The sequence below is a fragment of the Narcine bancroftii genome, chromosome 6, assembly GCF_036971445.1.
Source record: "Narcine bancroftii isolate sNarBan1 chromosome 6, sNarBan1.hap1, whole genome shotgun sequence".
Lineage (NCBI taxonomy): Eukaryota > Metazoa > Chordata > Chondrichthyes > Torpediniformes > Narcinidae > Narcine > Narcine bancroftii.
This window is the reverse complement of record NC_091474.1, coordinates 176,536,182-176,556,609: the sequence shown is the minus strand read 5'-3', so window position 1 is coordinate 176,556,609 and position 20,428 is coordinate 176,536,182. Positions and strand designations below refer to the sequence as shown.

The following is a 20,428-nucleotide window of genomic DNA, read 5'->3' as shown; positions in this document are numbered from 1 at the left end:
TTATGATGCACTTTGTTAGCGATTCTAAATCAGACAATTTCAAATTTAAAATAATTTATTCATAATGTGTTTCATCCAGAATTTCTATTGATCTCATAGAGTTAGATTCATACTGTTACAATTTAATATAGAGTAAGCAATAACAAAATTAAAATGGAAAACAACATTGTTCCTCAGAAAAACAACATTGTTCCTCATTTTGTACTTCCAGGCCCATCAAAACAAAGAGAATTTTATCTGAATAAGACTTGACTATTCTACCCTGAAAATTACTCCAGCAGTACATGCCTTTAAATGCTTTGCTTCTTTGTATTGTATTGCTCTCAGTCTAGCCTTGACTCCAATTTTTTTTCCCACATATCTTTTGCTTGGATTTTAAAAGACTATTTTACAGTCTTAAATTGAAAACTGAAACAAAATTGACTCCTGTTAAGGTAGATGCTTCAGATTATTATTATTATAAAGTGAATTAATTGTGTAACAAAATAATTGAGGTTTCTGAGGTACAACCTAAATTAAATTTGACCCATCTTGTGATTAAAGCTTCTCTTTGGCAGAAACCAGAGGATAAATGAAGTTAAACAAAGCTGTCTTTCACAGATGTTCTCAAAGATGATAAAACAAACTCTTTCTTATAATGTTCTTTCTTTAAGTTTGTTCATCTATTTTTTTGTAATAGGGAAATACCTATAAGGCTGGCTTTATTTTTCTTATTCTGGTATTCATCTTTTTTTTTGTTCTGCTTAATGGAAAATAAAATTATGCAGATGCAATTTGCAAGTAAATTTCATGTCTCATTCAGTAATGTTAAACTAGCTATGTTTAAAGTAAATATTACCGTTCTTGACGTTATATTATGAGTAAGTATGTCAATGTACTAGCAAGCATACACACATATATACACGGACAAACTCATGCTCATATGTTCACATGCACATGAATGTCCATCAATTTTACATCATTTTCATGAAGGCCAATACAAATAATGACGGTAATACCAATGGCAGTCCCCAAACTATCAACGTGGTAACAACTATACCATCAAAACATTTTAATAAATGGAACTTAATTATTTCCAGGAAGCAGGTAGTGTCACCAATTGTACTTTGATTTTATTTTAAATTAATCGGCACAAGGAAGAATTAAGAAGATCCTTTTATTTAAGATTTTGAGAACTACTGCCAATAGGATCTATATACTAAACAGTTTGAAGTGAGAAACATTAATTTAGTCTTATTAAGAACTAGCCATTTCATTTTGGAGCATGAAGTGGACTACAATGTGAAAGCAAACTGACAACTGAAATTACTGACTAAGAGAGTTACCTCTTAACCAGCATACAGCAAAGTTATTTATATAATATAACATGGAAGAGGCCATTTGGTGCAGCTTGTCCAAGCTGGAAGATTTGGTTAGTTCCTTTTGCCTTCATTTAGTCCATATCTTTTTTAACTGTTTTCAATTCTCATATCTGTCCAAATGTTACAGAGAGAGATGCAGAAGGAAATCAGATGATACAGAACAAAGGCAGCATAATTTTATCAGTGTGAGGTTCACTCAAGAGTTTGATAATGGTAGTAAAAAAGTCCTTGAATCTGGTGGTGTGTGATCTCATACTCATGTATCGTTTTCCTGACAGGAAGGTAAGGAAAAGAGTGTGGCTGGGGTGGGGTGAGTCTTTTAATACATTGGCAGCATTAGTGATAGATGGAGTTGATGGAGGAGCGGGTGTATGTATGATGCCTTGACATGTGTTCATAACCCTCTGCAGTTTCTTGCCATCTTGGGCATTGCAGTTCCTGTACCACACTGATGCACTCTGACAGGATGCTTTCAATAGTTTACCTGGAGAAGTTGTTAAGAGATACTGGCAACTTGCCAAATTTCCTCAGGATTCTAAGGACGTAGAGGCACTGATGCACTTTCTTGATCATTGCATCAACATCAGACCCTGACCAATCACTGGACATGTTTTCACTGAGGACCTTAAAACTGGCCGCTATCTCCACATCATCACTGTTGTCACAGACTTGGGTGGGGCGGGGGGGGGGGGTAAGTTGTGGTGAATTCTGTCCCTTTGCTGGAAGTCTATAACCAGCTCCTTAGTCTTGTTGTCATTGAGAATCAGGTTGTCGTCCTGGAATTACAAGTCCCTCTACCTCCCTCCTGTACTGACTCATCATTTTTAAAGATCCTGCTCATGATGGTAGTTTTGTCAGTGAATTTATAGATGTTGGAACTGTATTTGGACATGGAGTTATGGGCATACAGCGGTTATAGTAGGAGACTGAGTACACAACATTGGGGGTCCTTGGTGATGAAGATGATTGTCACCAATTCTCACTGATTGTGGCTTGTGGGATAGGAAACTATGGATCTAATTGCAGAGGGTGGGCTGAGGTTAAGATTATGGAATTTATTGATGAGTTTGTTTGATACTATTGGTTGCAGTCAATAAATAGTAGTCATAATGTGCCTTCTTCCACAGGCAGCTCAATTGAGATGCAGACTACCCTTTAAGTGAAAGCATTATCCTTCAGGCCCCTTTTAAGTCTCTCTATTCTTACCATAAACTTGTGAACTGCATTTCTAGAATTGTCAATCCTGGGAAAACATCTGTGAGTCGCTCATGATTTTATACAACTCTAGAAGATAATCTATCATCCTACATTCCAGGGTAACAAAACCATCCTATGCAATCTTCCTCTGCAATTTGACCCCTGTGATCTCGACATCATCCTGGTAAATTTTCCACTTCACCTCTTCCAATGCATTGATATCTCTCCTATTATTGGTACCGTAACTGCACACAATACTCCATGTAGTCTCACCTACATTTTGTACAGCTCTACAAAATGGCATGTCCCAACCTTTGTGCTCAATAACCTTCCCAATGTAGCCGGGTGTGCCAAGTGCCTTCCCCATCCTGTCCATCAACTTGAATTTGAAATCCACATAAGAGTATGAGTTATGTTGTTTGTCTTTGTTTCTTGTATTCATCAGTCAAAATGTAACAAATTTTGATGAAGAGTGAAATAGCTTCATTGTGTCAACTGTTTATCAGATGTTAAATTTTTGCTGGGTGGCGATCTTTCATTCAAGCTTAACGACATAAAACCATTGGAAGAAGATTGTTTGGCTGTAGTTTGTCTGCATCAACTACAAATAATGCCATTGCTATAGTGGTGCCCATAATCCTGGTTCTTCTGAAATCTTATGGAATCTGCCCATATCATTCTTTATGAAAATTATTGCATGAAGAGATATGGATTTGGAATCAGCTGTGGAGAATGAAACACATCCAGCACTTCAACCTGACAATCTTTTGTGTGATGTAAAGACATAGACCAAAAAAATTAACTATTTTTCGCTCTCCATAGGTGCTGCCAGACATGCTGAATATTCCCAATGTTTCTGTTTTCACATCTGCACTTTCTCCTTTTTCACACCAAGAAAAATTCCTGTTACTCTCTGCCTTACTTCCTTGATGACAGTGATAAATAGATCATTCTGTTCCTGGTTGTACAAGAACAGGAAGTAGTTTTACTCTTACATTTTTAAATGAACTGTGTTGAATCCTCACTGTTTAAGACAACTGAGAGAGAATGAAAAGGGAACATCAGACCAGTCCACATGGATTTATGAAAGTGATATCACAGTTGAAAATCTGTGTTTCAACGCTGTAACTGGCAGAATAGATAAGAGCAGCCCAGTGTTTTTTGGACTTTCTGGATACTTTAAATTAAGAACCACACACTAGGTTATTGAACAAAATTAGAACAGTTAGATGCAGAGATAACATCCTGCAATTAATTGAAGATAGCTTTTAGACACAAAACAGAGTGGCATAAGCATGCATGAACTAAGTGTTACCAATGAGATGCTGGAAGGATTAGTCACATGGTTCCAAAGGTCCACAATTTGGACTAAAGATTAAAATGAGGGAATCAAGTGTAATCTATATATCTACATTTTCTGATAATACAAATCTGGGTGCATTGCCAGTAGTGATGAATAAAGAAATAAGAGTTTTTAAACAGTGAGGGGGGTTAAATGATATTGCGATTAGAAGTCATTCTTCATCCAAGGGAGGGAGGGTATGAATTTTTGGGATTCTTTACCCAAGAGGATTGCAGGGGGTCAGTAGTTGAGTTTATTCAAGATGGAGATTGATACATTATTGGATATTAAAGGAATTAAGAAACATGGAGTTAGTGGAAGAAAGTGGCACTGAAGTAAATTGGCTTAGACATGAAAATTTGCAGGCGTTGTGATTATAGTTTATACAAAAATGCTGGACAAACTCAGCAAACCACCCAGTGTTCTTTATGTTGCAAAGATAAAGGTACTTAACCAATGTTTTGGGCCTGAGCCCTTCATTAAGGTATGAACAAAAAGCAGACAGTTGCCTGAATAAAATGGGGTGGGGGGGGGGGGTGAGGAGTACAGCATCACAGGCAAGAGGTCATATGTGAATATGAGTGGGAGGGCACAAGAGAAAAAAGCTGAGAAGTAATGGGGGGAGGTTTTTATTACCAAAACTGGAAGCCACGAGGCACAATTTTATTACTGCCCTTTCCATCCCTCGGTCTCCTTTTCTCCAGCTTTCCACTCTTTTCCCTCCCTATTCAGAGAGATAGCTCCTCCCCAATCTCTTCTCAGCTGTTCTCTCTTCTACCCTCCCACCTCTCTCCACCTCTAAACCCTTACCTGATAGCCAGAGCTTCTCCCTTATTCTTTCCTCCACCTCCCCATCTTTTTATTCAGGTACCTGCCTGCTTTTGCTTATACCATGACAAGGTTGCAGGCCCAAAACCTTTGTTGCCCTTCACTTCCCATGGAGGCTGTGTGACCCGGTGAGTCTCTCCAGCATGTTTGTGCATTGCACTCAACTCTCATCTTGTGCTGACTTACTTGTTTAATTCTTGTGAACTTTATTGTCACAGCTACCTTTCCTCATGGTTCTGAAACAAATGCATTAATGGAGGGGACCAGTTAACAGCATTACAGATGGTAAAATTTATTCTTTAAAATCTATATGTATTTGGTAAAATACACATTTGTGCGACTTGCATTTTGATGTAAAGCATTTTAGGTATCACTAAGAAAAAAGCTTAATCAGAATAATGGACTTTTCGGGATGAACATATCTCTTTAAGGATAACAACTCTAAAATCTGTAGTTTCCTTTGATGTGTTAATGATTTGATGTATTCCACTCGCTCTCCAACTATAAAAGTGGTCGTGGGTTTTCCATCACTATAAGAGCAGAAGGCAAAGGATTAGAGGCAGGAAACTTATTCAGCAATAAATCTAAATGAAGGCAAATTGGGGTGAGATATCACTGAATTTATCATAAAATGAATTAGCAAATTAGATTTAAAGCATCTGATTTTTTTTAATCGGCTGGATATAAAGCTCGAGCTAAAATGTAGGAATAGCCCAAATAAATGGTTATTCTTTCATCATGGATGTAGTTTTTGGTGAACTATGATCTTAAATTACTAATGCAACATAATAATTTTCAAAAAAATGATTTGATTGATCTCAATTTTATGGTCTTTATCATTTATTTTCATTGATTCAAATATTAGATAATTAAATAGCTCAGAAATGTTATATTAATTATATTTTTGTTTGATCTCTTTTATTGCATAGTTATAAGCTGATAAATATTTCACTTCATATTTTGGGAAGGATTCAAATAAAATAGCTGGAAAAAAAGAGTTGCATATGGGAAAAACTAAGCACATGTTCTAAATTAAACTTTGAAGTCCTAAGTGAATTATAGCTCACATCGGTTATTGTCCAGTGTGGTGAAGTATTGCAGGATTCATAGCCAGGGCACTTCTAAATTGATGTAAAGCAACAAATTTAATCAAAGTACCTCAATCAATAGTGAGCTAATGGTCCAGATATGCGGCATATGGCCCAAACTGTTATTACTCAGCAATACTGCCAGCCAATTTTGGAGTTTGTACAGTGAAAAATAAAAATTCAAAAGTTACTCTTCTTGCTCCTCAACAGAATGAGCTGGTGCAGTATTTGCAGATGCAATCAAAAGAGAATAAATGATTTGAGGTGAACTTCAGACTTCTTGTTGACGATTCTTACTACAAGACACTTTGAAAGTGCTTGAGATAATCAATGTGTCAGGCAGCATGTGGAGAGAGAAATAGAATGAACATTTCAGGTGACCATTTATCTGAAGTATTCTTCCAAGGTCATTGCGTCTCAGTCATTGACTTCCAGCCTCTTCCTGCACAGATGCCACCTGGCCTGGGAGTACTTGTAGCATTTTGCTTTTACATTTTGAATGACCAACCTATTTTGATTTGCATTCAAACATGTAAGGCATTGTTGAATTAAGTGTAAAAAAAAAGAACAGATATTGTTCAGCTATACTGTTATATATTTATACAATTGTTCTGTTCTATCTTCTATGTATTAAATTACTACTGAACATTTTTCCAGCCTCTACCCCAATTAATAGGTGTTGATTTGCATTCCTTCCAACATTTCTTTGCCTCAAGATTTTGTCACTTGGCAATTTCTTTTGCTATGTGTGAGAAAATCTATATTTCAAAAGTATGAACTGGGTCATTAGTGGCTATTGGATCAAATCTGATCTTGTTGGAAATTCAAATGGTTCTTTTGTATTATAATCCCATATCAATGGATGTCTTTTTCCAACATCAAACATAGGAGTAATGCCATAATTCCCAGTAAAGATATTTATTTGGAATATTATTGACAGAAGTTAGTTCATATTGTTCCAGGGTATCTGTCACAGTGTGCTCACAAACCTACTGCATATTACTGCTGGCTCTGTACAATGGTGTTTTAAATATGCCTCCCTGAGCAATTTGGAAATAAGTCCTGGGTAGGCCTCTTTGACAAGATCTGAAGGCCCTGGTCAGCTGACCCTTCTACCCACCTTCCACGGTCATTTAAACCTGACTCAATGATCTCACTCATGAATTCTGACTGTTGTGTTCACTCAAATCCAGAATTCATTGCCGATAAGAATAGGTGACATGGTTAGTGTAGCAGTTAGCGCATCACTATTACAACACCAGCAATCTAGGTTCGAATCAGTAATGTTGAAAAGGAGTTTGTATGTTCTGCCCATGTCTGTTTAGGTTTTCTCAGGGTGCAACAGTTTCCTCCCACCTTTCAAAATGTACTTGGGTTTGAGGCTAATTGGAGTATTTGGGCTGGAAGAACCTGCTACTGTGCTGAACGTCAACATTTAAAAATTAAAGACTTAGTCAGTTATATTCATTAAGAGATATAGGGGTCACCCTCTATTAACATGGATGACACTGAGCTGGATATAGCTAACAACCTTAATTTCCTAGCATTAAAATTTTCCAATAACCTGACCTAGACCAAGATGCCGATGTATCAGCCAAGAAAGTGCATCAACGCTTGTACTTTCTCAGGAGACTGAGTATATTTGACATGACCCCATTGTCCCTCAACAACTTCTACAGATGAACCATTGAGGGTTTGTGGATACATTGGTTCTCGTAATCACTTAAGAGAGCTAGAGTAAGCTTTTTTAAAATTGTCTTTTATTCTTTTCCGATTAAATGTTCATGATTCTATGTCCATTGTTTTAAATAGGACTGAGGCTGTGAATTCATGTTGTAATTTACTTCAATTATCAAAAGAGGAGAATGGAAATTGAATGGTAAAATCATTATTTATTAAAATTGGCACTTGCTTCTAATTTATTTTTTTTTAAGCCTCTTGATTATTTATAACAGTTATTTTTGGTATGACAATGCATTTTAATTTTAGTGTTTTATATACTATTTTGTGTTAGGCAGAGGTTGGATTTTATCATGGTAATCCAATAAAGCCAAAATCATTCTGAGGTTTCTGAGTGGAGATGCAGGGGGGCTCTGGTGCAAATTATAGTATTGCTTAATGTATGCATTTAACTTTTACTGCTGACTTGGTCAGTATGTTACTAGTTCATGTTAATGCATTAAAACCATATGCTATGAAGCAATATGAACTAGGTTATTTTGTCTTTTGTTCTCCAAAAGTTAAGTTTTAATTTTACTGGCAAAATGCAAATAGGAAATTACAGTCGTTGATAAATTTCATTGTCTTTGAACAGTGTAAATAACATTATGGTGGTAGAAATAAAGTCTGAAAACTATAGAGCAATATTCTGCCATTAATGTACAGATGTAGCACCTGTAGTGTGCACAAAATTCACTTTGCTCTTAAGTTGCCAGCAGTGCACATATCAGTGGCAGTATATTGCTGGCACCCACCCCTAATGCTGCAGATGTTTTCTGCAGCAAATGCCAGCAAACACATTCATGAGGTAGCAGTGTGCAGGAATGATCACAACATTCTGTAACTTTGGTTACAGTCGCATTCCGACTACATTTGAAGCCCCAAACTAAGACCATTAAATTCTTGCAAGCAGCAATAAAATGAAAGAATAATTAATCTTTTAGAATAGTTTTGGGATAGATCTAAATGTTCACCTGGAAACTTTGGGGGGGAAAAAGTCTGCTTTTATGTCCACCTGAACCAGCCACTTTAGGTAAGTTACAGGATAAGTCACCTGACTATGCCAAGGATACTGGACCAATAACGTTAATCTTCTTCCACAGTCACTGCATGTTTCCAACATTTTCTGTTTTTATTCTTTCAGTAGGAGCCAGAGTGACTTATTTACAAAGTCCAGGAAGAGGAATTATATCAGAGAAGGTGTAGTAATTGTTTGCAATTCATTGATTAATTCTTAGCTTTTATTTGTCTCCAATTCTGAACATTCCACATTTGTTAGGATGTTTGATATTGCAATAAGTGTAAAACACTTTACCAGAATGGCACAAAGAAAACAGAATTTCCATTGAGTGTAACAGTGGCTTCTTTTGGGGCATTATCATTCTATGGTCCAGTAAGCAGAGACTTGACCTGAAAATCATCAGTCTTTTTATTTTGTTCCATAAATCACCACAAAATACTTTCTAAAACATTGAGGTTGAAGGCTTCAAATGCCAGTTGATTGGTAAGCTAAATATTTCGAAGAGTCCATAGAGAGTCATGTGTCTGAAATTCTGAAATGCAAAGTTCAGGGAATATTGAACAACCACATTGAAAATATATTTGAAAGTTGGGAATATTGACAGCTCCCTGGGCTTAAGTTTGCTCAGGTGAAGGATTTGATGACTGGAAGTTGATTATATTGTGGAAATCATCTAACCAACTGACATTCAAAATTCAGTAAATGTGGATCACAAATCTGCAGATGCAGAAATTTGACATAAAAGCAGGAAATTAGTTCTGCTGATTTGTCTTTTGACTTGAAAATGCTAATATAATTTCACTCTGACTGACCTGTTGTTTGTTTCAGCATTTTCCATTACTATCAGTGCTCTTTTAATCCATGTTTTCAGTTTGTATCCAGTTTATACTTCTCTCTAGATATAAATGGGGGAGACATTCCATATTTTGATTTGCTATAGGCTCCACAAGAAATTTGCTTGAGGAATTTGACAGGAAAACATTACAATGGCAAATAATATTAATACATATTTAATTTTTCTATCATATTTTTGTGAAGAAAACATCATACTTCATTTTATCATAGATTTCTTTGAAATCTTTAATTTCTTTAACACTATTTCATCTCTAAATGGACAATGAGAAGTTTGGCAGTTTAGCAGTTAAAGGGATTTTTCACCCTCTTACCTCTGTGATTGGGAAATACTAGTGAATGAATCACAGTGCAATCAATAATGATTTCTCTGCAATAAATTAGGGAATTTCACACCTTATTAAATATGGTAGCCTATTTTCTATTCAGTTAAATTTTAGTGAATGAATAATGTTGTTGGAAATGGATGACTGCAGCAAAACTCCAGATTGGCTTTGCTCTCTCCTGTACACCATTTAAGCAATCAGAAAAAGCTTAGCACATGTTTAAATGTGAAAGTTGGATTTATTGGTGCAGCAGAGCCCATAGTTCAGGGCTGTAAAAAACCAGAAGACTCTTACCACCTCATCCTCCACCCCTACTGTTTCATAAACATTTTAAGGCACAGCAGAATTCCTCTGGGAAAGAGCAATTTACTTTAATCTCTTTTTTCAATTTACTTTAAATATTTCATTGGAAAATACATATATTCATTTCCTTTATAAAATTTGTAATGCTTTTGATTTTCATCACTGTTTCTGACACTACAGGTATTTCCTTTAATCATCTATATTTCATACACTCTTGTTACAGATGCACTGACCAGTGGAAATAGTTTTTTTTTCTATTAATTTTCTCAAAGCTTTTATCTTTTAATTACTTTTTTCCAAATGAAAGGAGTTTCTCCTTTTTCTAACGTTTCACTCAGGGTCAGCACCAAGGAGGAGGTATTCACAGGCATTGCCCCCCCCCCCCCCCCCGATGAGGTATTGTGACCTCCCCCACCACCTGCAGCACTAGCGTTGGTAATGTCTCCCCTGATCATCTCACTGACTACGAGAAGCATCATCCCTATCCTCCAATGAGAGCATCGAGCTGCTACCATTGAAATTCAAACACTGAGTGCCAACAACTGCCCCTGTGTGTCGGTTAATCTACAACTGAGAGCTCGGCTGTCTTCCCGGCTGCAGTCCGACTGTTGGGCTTCGAATGAGAAATCCTGTGGGAAAGAGCCCAGGCCGTTGGAGAGACAGTGGTGGTGCTAACACCATAGACTGCATCAGTGGTGTGATACTCACACTGCCTTGGTTGCTGCAGGGATGGTGCCGACAGGACAGGCAGTCTCACGTTGTGATACTCACAGCTTTTCCCTTTGGTTTTGTCCCGACAATTGAGTCTTTCCCGCACTGCAGTGGATCAAGAAGTCATGATGTAAAGTTCAGTACCTACAACATGAGATTCCTCATGGACATCTCCAACAGTGGGTGTCCCAGTCAGTGCTGCTTTAGCCAAGAAGGAGAAAGGTTGGACAATGGCATTACCTCCTCGTGTGAGGGGTTCAGGTGAAAATCAAAAGAAGGAACAAGGGGGATATATGCATTTTGGAAAGGTAATCAGAAAGAACATGGTCTTCATGGGCTTAGAATAGTTCTCTTCAACCTTCCACCACTCCTCCCGCTGAGCGAGTTTTCATTCTGCCTCCCGAGGTTACTCTAATATCCCCTGCTAAGGTTTCACATTAGCTTTTATAAATGTTTACATTACTCTCCACATGGCCTCTGTATTCTTCATTAAATGTAATACCCAGAGAAGAGACCATCATATGGCAAAGGAGCAGACTGGAACTCATTTTGTGAAAATAAAAAGACTAAAGGGTAACATGACAGAGATCCAGGGCAAACTCAGAGGAAATAACATTATAATTTGATAGACTAAAACTAAATAGAATGATTTGTGATCAAATCATTTGTGACTATTAAATCCATTTGAAAAAGATCAGAAAAAATCTCTTTATTTGGAATGAGAAATTCTCTACTCAGGAAGTAGTTTAGACAAAGCAATGCTGGATAAGCACTTGAGGAATTGAATTGAATTTTTTTTATATATAACTGGTGATACCATAAACCTGTTTTCCCTGCTATCCAGGTAAGTTAGCCTGAAAAACCACAATGGTGAGGAAACTCAGCAGGTCAAAAGGGGCATTTTTTGTTGCAAAGATAAAGATACAAGACCAATCTTTCGGGCTTGAACCCTTCATCAAGATATGGAAAAATGTAGGGGGAGGAGCAGAGCCACAAAAGGAGGAGGTAATAGGTGGATAAGGGAGGGAGAGCATACGAGCAAACAAGGGGAGGAGGGATGGCTCTGTGGATGGAGAGGGAAGGGAGTGGAGAGCTGGAGAAAAGAAGACAAAGGGAAAGGGAAGGGAAGGGAGGGAGAACAGAGGGCAGGCTAGCAGAAACTGGATAGTCTATGTTTATGCCATCCCGTTTGAGAGTGCCCAGACAGAAAATTGAGTGTTGATATTTGGCTCAATGATTATTGCTTGTGTTTATTCTCCCCACAAACCTTCTCCCCTTCTAACCAAAGTTGATAGAATCAATAAATGGTTACAACGCTGGAAGGCCAATCAGCCGACTGAATCCATGCTGGTCTCTGTCATCAATACAGTCCATCTCATACTACTGTTCTCTCTCTGAGCTCCGCAATGTATTTTCTCTCTGATCATTTTTAGTTGCAAGCCCACCAAATCCACCTACTTCCTTAGAAGCCTAAAGAAATTCAACATGTCTTCAAAGTCTCTTACAATTTTTAAAGGTATACTAGAGAATGTTATAGTGGGATGTTTGTAGGCTGGAACGTACGAAAGCTGCATTGCCTATGACCACAAGAATTTCAGAGAGAAATGAAGGATGGAGTAAAGAGACACTTCTGGAAAGAATAATAAGATTAACTGAGTTAACCTGGATTTATGAAGAAAAAATGATAAACCTTTACTAATATCAACCTTGATTAATTTGATGAGGATATGACCAGTGGAAGAAATACTAGATGTGGTTTATTGAGATTTTGGAACATGTTTGATAAAATCCTGTACCACTGGTTGGTTTAGAAGGTTAGAGAACAAGAATTGGAGTAATATTCTGTTATGGATTAAAAATTGAAAAAAAGCAAAGAGTGGGTCATTGTCAGGTTGGCAGATGGGAATAGAGGTAGAATGTAAAAATTTGTACTTCAAATCCAGCTATTTACAAACTATAGGTACTTCCTCACTTACAACCTACTCGATTTACATTCATTTGCACATATGACCAAATTTTTAAAAAATGTATATGAGAAAAAATATAAAATTTACACAGTTTATGTTGTATTTTTCAAACTATATCAGAGATACAAGGGAATGTAAGAACCAAAATGTGTGTACTTACCTTGATGGTTAGTGTCCCGGGGTCCATAGGCTATGCACGGACATCTTGATTCCTATGTGCATCTGTAAGTCTACGGTTGGCATATGCACAGTTGGTTCAATATCATCAGGGAGCTTGACTTGTGCATGCACCAATCAAACTCTAATATGTGAACCCATCAAGCATGCGCCAACTGAACTCCAATGTGCAAACCCACTGCGCATACGCCAACCAAAGACTTACGCATGCGCACAGGAATAAAGATGGCTGCTACCAGCCTATGGATCCCGGAACGCTGAATAACAAAGTAAGTTTGCATATTTTGGCTTTTACATACCCTAAATCCCTGTTATAATTTGTCAAATAAAACAAAAATCTACGATGAAAATATATTTTATTTAAAGTTTGCTTTAAGACTTTGGTACTCAATGTGCGCAGGCAAAATTCTGACTTGCGTCCATTCTGAGATATGACCGATCCTTTGGTCCAAATTATGGTTGAATATCGGGGACTACGTATATATCAATAATTTGGCTCAGGGGCAAATGATTTTCAAGTTTTCTGGTGATGTTAATGGGATTAATAATATGGGGGAAAATGTAAAAAGTTTCAGTCTGACTGCATGGATGTGAGCTCATCCACTTTGGTGATCATATTAGAAAAAAACAGAGCATTTGAGATATTGTGCAGTCTTGACCAAGACTTGTGCACAAGCTGTTGAAGGATGCCATGAAAGTGTGACAAATGAATGAAAGGGAAAATAATATGTTTGCCTTTATTGTGAGAGGTTTTGAACATAGAACCTTATTGCACTTTGAAGGCATGGCAAATAGAGTATTCAGGATGGTTTTGGTTTCCAAATGCCCTACATTCTTATTTACTGCTGCCAAACAATTAGTGTACATGATATATATATATATATATATATATATTTATATATATATATATATATATATATATATATATATATATACATATATATTATTTATATAACAACTCTAATATATATTAAATTACCATAAGGGAAGACATTATAAATATGAAAGGTAAATTCATAATTACAGTTATGCAGGAAAAAAGTGTGGTATTTCAATAGGACAGACAGGAATTTTTTTGTGTTGTTGAAATAGTTTAAAGTTAGAGTAATACAGGGAGGTTCAAGAGCCTCATAGCTGTTGGGGGAAAAGAAAACTCTTCTTGAATCTAGACATGCTGGAATTCCTGAAGATAGGAAGATTCTCCTAACTGAAGAGTCTATGACCAGAAGCCCAATCAGAAAATAAGACTTAAAAGAGGAAAAATTTAATTAGAGGGCAACAAACCTTTGGAATTCTCTACCCCAGAGGCATAGTTATGCTTATGGTATTTAAAACAGATCCCTTGGCATAAAGGGAAAAAGGAGATAGAAAAATATTACTGGAAGTTAGCACCAAACATGATGATTGGTGAAGCTGGATCTGGAGAGTAAATGGCTTATTCCTTCTCTTAGTTCATATGTGTTTATATTCTTATGTTATCACCATAGATTGGTAAAGATTTTTCAAGCAACTCTTCCACTGCCTTAGCTTCAACACTTACTTAATTGGATGATGACTGCCCCTTGTTTGATGGACACTTTTCACCATTTCAATATTCTCCGTCCACCTGCAATCTTCCCTCTGGCCTCTAAGGTAACATTTTGATCGTAAATTGTCAACATGGGGTTGATTGTTTGAATTTTTCTACTGACGCTCCCTCTAACTTGTCCACCCTGATCCTGGTGAACTTCATTTCCTCAGGGCCATACCCTGAGCATTGTCAATATACCAGCTGACCAGATGTTGTTCTATGGGGCCTGTCATGCACATGTAAACCTCTTCAAATCTATGTATCTCTGTGGAATGATAATTGACCTGAAACTAATTCAGTTTCTAAGACCACAGCTGCTGCATGACCATTTGACTATTCCCAGAATTTTGTTTATTTTGGATTTCCAGCATATTCTTTTGTATATTTTAATAATATAATATCATCACTTAACTGCTGCAATTTAAGATGACAGCATGAACACCTGCCAATTCTCAAGCACTTAAAATTAATTTTGTGTATATTGCTGCAAATATTCTAAAGATAAATTCTAAAGATTGGTGAGGCAGCAAATAAAAAAAAATGTTTTGTTTTGTTTTAATTTCCTTTAAACAATTTTACAAAGGATGTATAAAAGGTTATTTGAATATTGAGGGCATATGTCTCCAGGATTATGCCCTGCAAGACTGATAGTCCTAAGAAACTGCACCCTTACTGTGTAAATAATGAAATTAACTCTGTATGTTGTTTTTTTTTAAATCCTGTCTAGGGCACCTGAGGAATCCTCCCCAACCCATTTTACCCCATCCCAAGCAATTCCTTGCCTTATGTTTGACAGTGGACTGAAATTACACTCCAAGAGATGTCTCTCTTAAATAGTTTGAGATGACCACCTGTTTAAGGTGAGAGGCAGGAGATTCAAAGTGGATGTTGTCTACATGGACTTTATGGAGGTCTGGGCCTTGGGTTGAGATTCTAAATTGGAGAAGGACCAATTTTGAGGAAATGAGAAAGGATCTAGAATGCATATATTGGGAAAAGTTGTTTTCTGGCAAGGATGTGCAAGGTAAGGTGAAGTTTTGAGAGTACAAAGTGTGTATGTTCCTAATGCAAGGCGAGAAGTCATGGGGAACCTTCGTTTTTGAGGGATATTGCGGATCTGGTTCAGAAGAAGAGAGAAGTGTATAACGGGTATAGGTAACAAGGAGCAAATGAGATACTTAAAAAGTATAACAAATCAAAGTAAAAGCTCATGAAAGAAATCAGAAAGGCTAAAAGAAGATGAGGTTGTCTTGGCAGACAATGTGAGGAAAATCCTAAGGGTTTCTACATATATATTAAGAGCAAAAGGATAGTAAAGGACAAAATTAGTCCTCTTGAAGATCAGGGTGGTCAGCTTTGTATGGAGCCAAAAGAGATGGGAGAGGTTTTAAATGTTTTTTTTTTATCAGTATTCACTCAGGAAAATGGCACAGAGTTGTGGGATGTTAGGAAAACAAGCAGTGAGGTCGTGGAACCTACACAGATTAAAGAGGAGGAAATGCCTCCGTCTTAGAGCAAATAAGGATGAATAAATCCCCAGGACCTGACAAGTTATTCCCTTACACCTTGACAGAGGCTAGTTTAGAAATTACAGGGGATCTGACAGAAATATTTAAAATATCCTTAGCCATAGGTGTGGTGCCAGAGGATTGGAGAGTAGCTCATGTTGTTTCATTGTTTAAAAAAAGGCTCCATAAGTAACCCTGTAAAATTTAGGCCAGTGAACCTGATGTAGGTAAATTATTGGAAAGTATTCTAAGAGATTGGATACACAATTGTTTAGATAGCGATGGACTCATCAGGGATAGTCAACATGGCTTTGTGCATGGTAAGTTGTATTTAGCCAATATTATAGAGTTTTTCAAAGAGGTTACAAGGAAAGTTTACAAAGTAAAGGCTGTGGATCTTGTCTACATGGATTTTCGTAAGGCCTTTGACAAGATCCTGCATGGTAGGTTAGTCAGGAAGGTTCAGACTCTAGGTATTCATGGTGAAGTAGTGAACTGGATTCAACAATGGCTGGAGGGGAGAAGCCAGAGTGTAGTGGTGGATGATTGCTTCTCAGTCTGGAAGCCTGTGACTAGTGGTCTGCCTCAGGAATCAGTGCTGGGTCCATTGTTGTTTGTCATCTATATTAATGATCTGGATGATAATGTGGTAAATTAGATCAGCAAGTTTGAAGATGACACTAAGATTTGACATGTTGTGGTCAGTGAAAAAGGTTTTCAAAGCTTGCATAAGAATCTGGACCAGCTGGAAAATTGGGCTGAAAAGTGGCAGATGGAATTTAATGCAGACAGGTGTGAGGTGTTGCATTTTGGAAGGACAAACTGAGAAAGGACATACATGATAAATGGTAGGCCACTGAGGAGTACAGTAGATCGGAGGGATCTAGGAATACAGATACATAATTCCATGAAAGTGGCATCATAGGTGTATAGGGTTGTAAAGAGACCTTTTGGCATGTTGGCCTTCATAAATCAAAGTTATGAGTACAGGAGTTGAGATGCTATGTTAAAGTTATATAAGACATTGGTGAGGTCAAATATGAAATATTGTGTGCTGTTTTGGTCACTTAACTACTGGAAAGATATCAATAAGATAGAAAGAGTGCAGAGAGGATTTACTAGGACGTTGCCTGATCTTCAAGAATTGAGTTACATGGAAAGGTTAAACAGGTTAGGACTTTATTCTCTACAGCATAGAAGAATGATGGGAGATTTGATAGAGATATTTAAAATTATGAGGATAGACAGAGTAAATGTTGATAAGGTTCTTTTTTACACCGAGGATAAGTGTGATACAACCAGAGAACAGGGGTTAAGGTGAAAGTGGAAAAGTTTAGTTAGTGGGAACATGAGGGGTAACTTCACAGAGAGTAGTGGGTGTGTGGAATGAGCTGCCAGATGAAGTGGTGAATGCAGGCTCAATTTTAAACATTTAAGAGATATTTAAACAGGTGTATGGAAGGGAGAAGTATGGAGGGCTATGCACTGGGTGCAGGTCAGTGGGCTGAGGCAAAAAAATGGTTCAGCACAGACTAGAAGGGCCAAAGAGGCCAGTTTCTGTGCTGTTATGTTCTATGGTTCTATTGTTCTGCCAATATAATCTTCCTTTTACCTCAGATGAGCATTCCTCTCCACCATCGTCTGGAAAACTCTTGACTTTACACCATTTTCTGCAATGCTGCTCAAACATTTCCCCAGAACAGGAATAATAATGGTCTTAACCTTCCACTCAACCAGTTTTCACTTTCAACAGATCATCCTCCATAATTTCTGATATTGCCAACAGGATGACTCTACCAAACACGTCTTTTCTTCTCCTTTCAGCATTCTCAAATATAAAGGTTCTATTATTGTCATGTAATACTACATTTAGAATGTAACATACCTGAAATTCTATAAATCTGTCAACTGTAAGGCAGACAGAGAGTCACCATTTTTTCCAGTGCCCCTCACACAAACGTACAGCACCTGGTGTTTCTGGCAGTCTCCCCCTCCAATTACTAACAAGTCCTGTGCCTGCCTAGCTTCCAAGATCAAAGAATCCCAGGCATATTCAGGCAGCAATTCTATCCAAAAATTATCTTTCTCTCTTTCACACCAACCAGTGGCTGGTGCCGTCTGCTCTGTTACCTTCCTCATCCCACCCTTCAGGACCTGAATCTCTGGAAAGAGAAGTAGAGTTAGCATTCCAAATCAAGACCAGCTTTCCTAATGTCACCCGAATGTCTCTTGAAATAGAGAGGAAAGCAACAATCGAGCTTCTCTGCAATGGCTGGACATGATTTTATGATTTCATTGGTGAGCAAGACGCTCCCAAGCACTGAGGTATGCCTGGATTGCTGATTTCCATCAGCACAGGCAACCATAGACTGCAGAATGTCCTGAAGCAGGATCTCAACATGAAGCATTGGCAGATGTTGCTTGCCCCACTGAGTTCCTCCAGCAGACTGTTTGCTGCTCCAGATTCAAGCTTCTGCGATCTCATGTCCTTTGATAATTTTCTCCAACTGAAACAAGGGTTGCCTTGTATATCCTCCAATTTACAGTAAAGCACTTCTTTCTCATAATCTCCCTTGTATAGGAGAGACCAAATGCTGATGGAGGGAGCAGAATGTTCCTTTAGCTACCGAAAAAAGACAGCACGCCAGCCTCATATGCAATTCTACTGAGACTTCCATGGCAGTGGTAATGTGAAGCTTTCTGCTTCACCATTTAGCCAAACAGGTGGAGATGTGTGATTATTAACCAATGATGTCATTGTATTTGAGCTTGAATCAAGGTGAAAATTGTGTTGCTTTGTTCCCTTATAAAAGGAATATTCTGGTAACATTGGGAAATACAGCTGAAAAGCTTTGAATTGAAGTGTTAACTTTGGTTCTCTTTCCAAATATGCTGCCTGGCCTGCTGAGTATTTCCATTATTTTTGGGTTTTGGAACATTTCAGAACTGACTGTAGTCAATGAAGACTCTTACCAAAATCAATGCTTAACAGGGAGTGCCTTCTTCAGCATTTAACATTCAATAGGTGCCTGAGCAGTGATACAGTTGATGCCATCTGTTTCTAGTGTCATAATATTTTATGGTGAGGTATTCACAATCTCAGATTGCCAATGCCTGTTCTCTGCACAAAATATGTTATGTTCAGCAAGAACATCTTCAGTCATGTACTTGTGGCACGACTACTCTCTGTGGGGAAGTGGAGGTCACATTGACTCTGAACTTCTTTGCTACAGAAACTTTCAAAGTCGCCACAGTTGATCTCAGCCATGATTCTCAATTTGTGTCTCGCTGCTGCATATATAGATCAACAGGATCTGATCAACATGATTTCAAAGATTTCAGAGATGAGCAGATGGCTCTCAAACAATGTTGCACCACTACTGGATTCCCATCAGTAGAACGACTCTAATATGTCCAAGGGGAATCACCCTAATAACCAACAAAAAATGTTTTCTCTTCCCTCAAGTTGCAGACAGTTGCCAATCATCAAAAATTTTACTTATGAGAGTTATCACATTTTCAAAGGTATCCTCATCATTAGAAAGTTTGAAAGGTCAGATCATTTTCCATGATGAACACTGCCTACATTTATTGTGTGCTATACACCCCAGCTATCTGAAGAGAATTGTTGGTGCCAGAGATCTGGAATCAGAGGGACCCAGAGTGGCCAGAAGAGCAGTAGGAGCAAGAGAAACAGAGAATAAGAAGACTGTTGGGAGAAGTCCCTGTTAATCTTGAGCAGCCTCAGCCCCCATAAAAGGGAGGTAATGACAGCACTGGTTTTTAAATGTTTTTCATAAGATCTTGGTGTAATCATTGTCTATAAATGACATAAAGAGTTCCTCTCTACTCTCCTGTTGTTTTCACCAATATATTTTTGAAGGAAACCTCTGATGACACACAATAGTCCTCACATCTTCCATTAAAGGACCAGCTGCTTTGATCATGACACATGCAGGAATGAACTTCGATTCACTTTCTGAAATAGTTTGCTTCAACTGTTTTCAGTGTTATGCAGGTCTTCCTAACATGCCTTGACCAAACGAGGTTTACTGTTACATTACTCAAATGAATGGAAATTCTCACACCTGAGAAGACAGCAAGATACTCCTCCTGCCTCAACACTTCACTGCAGCAGTCCATTGTTCCCATAGGATTCAAGAAACCCACCATCATCCTGGTAGCTAAATGGGCGACATAACAGGCCATGATGAGTACTGCCCTGTGACACTGACCTCCACCATTATGAAATGCTTCAAGCATCTTATGATGGAACACATCTACGCACCAGAGATGCTGGACCCATTTCAATTCACCTATAGATGAAAATGTTCCATAGACGATGCTTTAGCCTTGTCCCTTCACTCTGTATTGGCCCACCAGAATGAAGTGTCATTCTCCAGAATGACTCCTTATATGCCAGGTGGCCGATCATCGACTTCAGTTTGGCATTTAGTA

The 20,428-nt window shown here is 37.8% G+C and overlaps 1 long non-coding RNA gene across 2 annotated transcripts; it reads right to left on the bottom strand.

The window, feature by feature from the left end:
• Window positions 1-4,745: 4,745 nt before the first annotated feature.
• Window positions 4,746-17,786, bottom strand: LOC138737669 (uncharacterized). Of its 2 annotated transcripts, XR_011341130.1 has the most exons (4): window positions 17,583-17,786; window positions 10,746-10,853; window positions 9,369-9,451; window positions 4,746-5,258 (listed from the first exon to the last, which is right to left on the bottom strand). It is a non-coding gene; the product is annotated as an uncharacterized lncRNA (long non-coding RNA). The 2 variants fall into 2 exon arrangements; XR_011341129.1 differs by lacking the exon at window positions 10,746-10,853 and having other exon boundaries at window positions 4,750-5,258.
• Between the last annotated feature and the right edge of the window lie 2,642 nt (window positions 17,787-20,428).